This window comes from Lygodium microphyllum, chromosome 4, assembly GCF_053477565.2.
Source record: "Lygodium microphyllum isolate KBCC chromosome 4, Lygodium_microphyllum_v1.1.10, whole genome shotgun sequence".
NCBI classification, from domain to species: domain Eukaryota; kingdom Viridiplantae; phylum Streptophyta; class Polypodiopsida; order Schizaeales; family Lygodiaceae; genus Lygodium; species Lygodium microphyllum.
Window position 1 is genome coordinate 55,869,700 of NC_141138.1, and position 6,131 is coordinate 55,875,830.

Sequence of the window (6,131 nt, forward strand, 5' to 3'; positions counted from 1 at the left end):
TCGACCGTAGCCTTGAATGTTTTAAAGTGCTCAAATACACACTCTTTTCCTTCATGAAATATACCCATAGCTTTCTTGAATAATCATCAATAATCCTGACAAAGTACTTACTGTCACCAAGAGAGATGTTTTATGTAGACCCCTAAACATTTGTATGCACAACATCAAGTATATTTCTACTCATATCTCTATCATACGAAAAAGGTTGTCTTGTTTGCTTACCAAACAAACATGTTTCGCACACTTTATGAAATTTTGCAACTCTAAAAGCACACAACCCTGTAACTAATCATATGTCTATCACACAACCCTGTAACTAATCATATGTCTATTAAGCTTTGAAGGGTTTGGTTGATTTGGTCTTGGCAACACAAGCCATTTCATCCCTTTCTTGCAACATTTTATCTTCAAAGATCTCTTGAAGAAGAGAACATTTCATGGTAGAAAGTAGACAACATGGTATTTATTCTATTTGACGCTTGATTCTTCAAAGAAAGATTGACCTATACTTGAATACACTTAGGAAATGGAATAAAATTTTCCTCAAGAGTACTAGAAGGCATGGAAATCTAGAATTGAGAGACTAAGGAATCTACTCCCTTCCAACAAGTTCAATACTTTATTTTGGAAAATATGCATGAAAAAGTTGCCAACCAAAGATAGACTGGCAAAGTTCATGAAGGTTGAAAGGCATTGTCTTGAAGCTTGGACTACATGGAAAAAAGTTAAGGGGTGGGTTCACGCAATTGGCCTCAATGTTGACATCAAGATTAAGACAGCTCTTTCTGGGTACAAGGGCAAACTTGATGAAGAGACATTGAGGTTATGGAACTTAATCAAGGATGTTGTCCTGAAGGTTTAATGGGCTAACAAAAATAGAGGAGTTATGGCTAAAGAGAGTTGATTGTCTAATCAAGTTATTTGTGGCATGAGAGTTGGGGAATTTTGGAGTCTTCTTAGGAGACTTAGGAAAAAAGTGTGTGTGTTCAAGGTCGAAGTAAAGTTACCTAAGCGTGTAGCCTTAGAAAAGGCTTTAGAGTTGAACTCGCTATCCCCACAGCATTGTAACTAAGTGGGTTTGCGTCTTGGATTGACATCACGAGCATCTGGCGGCATGGTAGATTTGAGATAATTGAAATACTTACTAAATATCATAAGTAAAAATCTATACTTCAAAGGCATCTTTGGTAGCCGACGTAGCTCAGTCGGTAGAGCGCAAGGCTTTCAACCTTATGATCATGACGGGTTCGAACCCCGTGGCCAGCGCATAGGCCCTACAAACTGTTGAAATGGCGTTACTTTGCCCAAATTTTATTCGAACATCAACCTTGAAAACATTCGTCTTGTGTACTCCTATGCGCTTCACGTAGCCACTACACCACAAAAAATGTTTTCTATACTTATGTTGTTGCGGTTCTCTATTGCTTGCTTCCCACTAGTATCCTTCCATTGTTCTATCTTTTGGTTGTTATAGTCTTGCTATTGGTCCCCACTAATATCCTAAAATTGTTCCATTATTGGCAAGCACTCTATCATTGGCCACTTTACCTTAGAACATGTTATTCATGGAGTATATGCCTCTATGCCATTGCTCCTAATCAACCCATTCCAATTTAGTGACATTTTTGCACAAAATATACATTTTTTTTAAAACTACATAAAGTTATGATATAACTTCTTATGTATTATATATTACATTGTGTGAATCAACCAATTGAGCCATGTAAAATTTTTTGAAAGATTTTGTAAAACGTTAAAACAATGTATCCTTGAACATCACTTTATTGGCCCCTCATTGTGTGACCCCATCATTTAAACCTGGGTATACTTCATAAAATTATCAAAATATCCCGAATGTCTTTATTCAAGTACCATATGATATATACAGTCTCTTTTAAATACATGAATGTAACTTGCTTGGGGGAAAACAAGATGTAATGGTGCACTATTATATGCCCCCTCCCCTTTATTGACCCCTTTACCCTACCACATATGAATATCTAAGAACAAGTTGTCAAACATTGAAAGGACAACTATCAAATGTCTTGTGTCTCGATATGTTTCGAATATGTAAAAGTCAAGTTAAGTGACCTTTATATTGATTTCAAACCTATACAAACCATAGGCATAAGTGGTGTTGTTCTCCATCTTTGAGTTGTGTTTAACATTCAATCCATAGAGGTGTTTAATTTGACCTTCAAGAAGTTGTCCTCCAATCTTTGAGTTCAATTTAAACTTTACATTCACAAGGTTGGTGACATTCCAAATGTAACATCTAGTGGCAACATAGTCAAATTCAACATGTCCTCAGTTTCCTCAAAATTATCAAAGTACCTCTAAGTGCAAGAAAATGTGGTAGTTTGTGCCTTGAATGTTTTCGCCAATTTGAATGTTTACTTTGAATAGCAAATAGTTTGAACATGGCTAAAATAAGGTTCTATGAAGAGGAAAGTGAATCTCATATAGATTCATAACTTCTATCTCTTTATGGTTCACACATCATCATTAAGTAGAACATATCAAAATACGCCTCGATATGCAAGGCAAAAAAGTGTTTGGTTTCAAGTGGACTTTCATGGGGAGGTAAAGGCCTTTCCATGATGAGACATACTTGTAGTAGAGTGGCACAACTTCATAGCAAGAACATCATTCTTGAGTGGGTTGCCATCAAGATATATGAAGCCTCAAGACCATTCAATGCATAGGCAAAAAATAAACTCAAACCAAATAGCTTGAATCGGATTCAATTCATGACCATGTCAAAGAATGTGAAAAGCTTCAACTTTAATGCGATGTGATTATGGCAAAGTAATCCTCAAGCTATAGCCCACTTGCAACACATTGATTATCACTCTTGCTCTCTTTGCGTTGTTATGAAAATGCATCATAAGCTTCTTGCATTGTAGCAAGCTCATTGGACTAGATGCCACGTTCTTGACAAGCAAGCACCTTCGAGCATTATTGGAAGCCATTACATTTCATGCAAAGAGTGCTCTCTTTCCTATAGCATTTGGACTTTTTGATGCTATATCTTCATGATAATATCGCTACTTTCAATGGCCTTTAGCATAAAGGCCATTGCACATTGAAGGGAGGGGGAGGTAAGGTAGGCAAGGGAGGTATTATGGATATAATACCTCCTCATTTGTCACCTCACTTATCAAAATTATGCAAGAGAATCTGTGGAAAACAAAGCCCAATTCAAGAGTACCAGCTCAATAAAGCACCTCAAAGGGTAAGATCATGCTTGCCATTTTCACATATTGCTCGAGCATCATAGTGTTTAAGATCTTGGCAACTAAGACAACTCCTAGTTACGTAGATACAATGGCTTCTAAGTGGCCATCATCTACAATTCCATGTGCTCCTGGTATTGAAGCAATTCTCTTCAAGGGATTTTGCTGTTTGCATGCCCAAGAACAAGGTGTTGTTTGCAAACCTATTGTGTCACTTCATTTCAGTCATCAATCCATCCCAAAATTCATTACACTTAAAAGTATTTTTAAAGGATTATCATAACTAGTAACACATTATACTCCTAGACATACATGAAAACTCTACCTTAAGAGTCCATGGATCGCTCCAAGAAAGAGAGCTTACAAGCTCTCTATGTAGAAGTCCTTGGCATATATGTCAATTGAACTCATTTGCATGTTTACTATGATTTGTTACAAACTTCATCTTAATTTTTAAACGATCAATCTAGGCGATATTGATCCTGACAAGAAATTTAATAAAATCATGTCATAAATCAATACCTTTTACTGAGATCCCCTTGTTAACCGAATCTCCTTTTGCCATGCTCCTCTCCATGCCATTCCAAGAGATACTTGATTTTGCAAAGTTCAAATCATGTACATAAACCTTCTGTGAAACAAACCCTCTTTTCTTGCACAAGGTAATAACACCGATTGCCACCTATGCTTCACAGTTCAAACTATGATGGCTGCCCCTGAATTGTGAAACACACACATCTCCACCCTACAAATTGCATGCACCATATCGTCATTAGATTGTGTTCATCTATCTCATCTTCCACCAAAGGATAAAGCTCAATAAACTTTTGCTTTTCATTGTTCCAAAGGAGATGAAATAGGTTGGGATCATGTAAAGCCAAAACAAGCCAATATGTTTTTCCCCTCTTGGATGACTCCTCGTCTCAATGATGCAGGTGTCAACGAATACGGATGGAGAGATGTGTATGAGGCATTTTGTTATCTTGTCCCCAGAAAAATTTACCAGTAAATTTGTTTGGTGCTAGAGAGTAACATCCACATCACAAATAGCAGGGGTCAAGACTGAAACAGTCCCGAACACAATCAAGTGTTGCATTATGATACAGGAAGACTAAAGATCCAGCAAAGTTCGTACCCGCTGACTTTTAACAGGATTGCAATCAATTTGACAGGCCATGACCCTTGAAGATTCCATGGAAACAAACTGGAAACAACCGAGAGAACTTGCACGGATAAAATAGACCTGTAAACCTCAACAACTATCTGGTTCACAAGGAGTCAACAGCCATAAGAAGGAAGTTCACAGGGCAAAAGGGGGAAAATCTCAGTACCATTCATAACAGAAGCACCCAGTCAGGCACAAGCAAATGCCAAAAACAAAAGCTCTGGAAGAAGCTTTCCATTAGTCACCTTCCTGCAGGAATCAACTCCCAAAGCTTCACTTACATGTAAAAGGACAACATTGGACAAAATAACAGTATTTTCCTGTTCACGAGAGCTAACGTGTATGTCTCTGTATATATCTCTGTGTGTCCATGTGAGCTAGGAGTCAAAATTTGCGACAAGCCTCTCAGAATTCTCAGTCAACTCTGCACTTTACAGGTTCCGGCTACTCACACTGATGCTACTCCTCTGGAATGTCGACCTCGCAATCATCAACTTCCTTCTGCAGATCCTTGGGGTCCTTGCCATCAACAGTACAGCCAACAGATACACAAGTGCCAAGGATCTCCTTGACTGTGCCTGCGAGCTCCTTCGCCATCGAGCGAGGCCGCATGATGCGAGCGATCTCAATGACATCGTCAAGGCCGATGTTACCGTTGTGCTTAATGTTCTTAGTCTTTTTGCGATCACGCTCGGGCTCCTTCAGCGCCTTGATGACGAGCGCGGCCGCACTGGGGACAACGGCGACCTTGGCCTGCCGGTTCTGCACGGTGAGCTTGACTGTGACGCGCAGGCCCTTCCAGTCCTTGGCGGTCTCCTTGGCGATGTCCTCTCCGACCTTCTTCGGGGAGAGGCCGAGGGGCCCGATCTTCGGAGCGAGAGAGGAGGCGGCTCCCACCTCTCCACCTGTGACGCGCACAAACACCTCCACCACCTGAGACGGGTCTAGCTTGGGAGGCATAGCGTCAGGTCTGTGTACTGCAAAACCCTAGCTCGTACCCCCGCGCGCTCCGTCTCTCTCTTTTATTAAGACGAAGAAAAGCCACGAGTAACTCGTCCTTTCTCACTCTCCCCTTGAAAGTTTGAGAGTTTTTCGTGACCTCCTAGAGTACACAAAGTCCACCAGCGCTTTCCATTTCTAAAATCTTGAGTGCTAGCAGCCTCGCTTCCTTGCAGAGGGATCAGAAGTTGCCGTACATTTTTCCCTCTTAATTTTTTATTAATAATAATTGTCTAGCCCGCTATCGTCGTTGCGCAGTTTGGATTCTAACAAATCTTAAGAGGCTTCATCTCGCTCGCTTTGCATTTTTGTGAGCAAAGGGAATAGTGCATTGCACACAACACTCCACGCCTAATCCACAAAATATCTAATTGTGCACATGCAAGAATCTATTTAATTACGAGTTGTTAGATGTGTGAACTCTCTCTCTCTCTCTCTCTCTCTCTCTCTCTTTGTGCACACATATTATCATAGTACTGTTACATCTCCTCCATCTATCTTTGTTAATGCATCTTTTTTTGTATATCGCATAATTATAATTAGTTTTTAACAACCTCAAACTTTAATGGGAGGGACACACTTATATTTTTTAAAATTGTGTTCCGAAGAAAGACTTACAAATAATATATAAAGTAATGTATTAAGAAAGAACTCTCAATCTCGAGTAAACATATTGTGTAAAAGAAAAACCATGAAGAGGCAAGCATCTCATAATCTCACTTCCTAAATAA

General features: G+C 39.5%; 1 non-coding gene and 1 pseudogene across 2 annotated transcripts; one reads left to right on the top strand and one right to left on the bottom strand.

Moving 5' to 3' along the window:
* The first annotated feature begins 1,190 nt into the window (after positions 1-1,190).
* TRNAE-UUC (transfer RNA glutamic acid (anticodon UUC)) lies at positions 1,191-1,266 on the top strand. Its single transcript has one exon. It is a non-coding gene; the product is annotated as a tRNA-Glu (tRNA).
* A 2,335-nt stretch (positions 1,267-3,601) lies between these two features.
* LOC148037070 (large ribosomal subunit protein uL11x pseudogene) lies at positions 3,602-5,502 on the bottom strand (annotated as a pseudogene). Its single transcript, XR_015690574.1, has 2 exons — positions 4,854-5,502; positions 3,602-3,981 (listed from the first exon to the last, which is right to left on the bottom strand). The product of XR_015690574.1 is annotated as a large ribosomal subunit protein uL11x pseudogene (transcript).
* Positions 5,503-6,131: the final 629 nt, after the last annotated feature.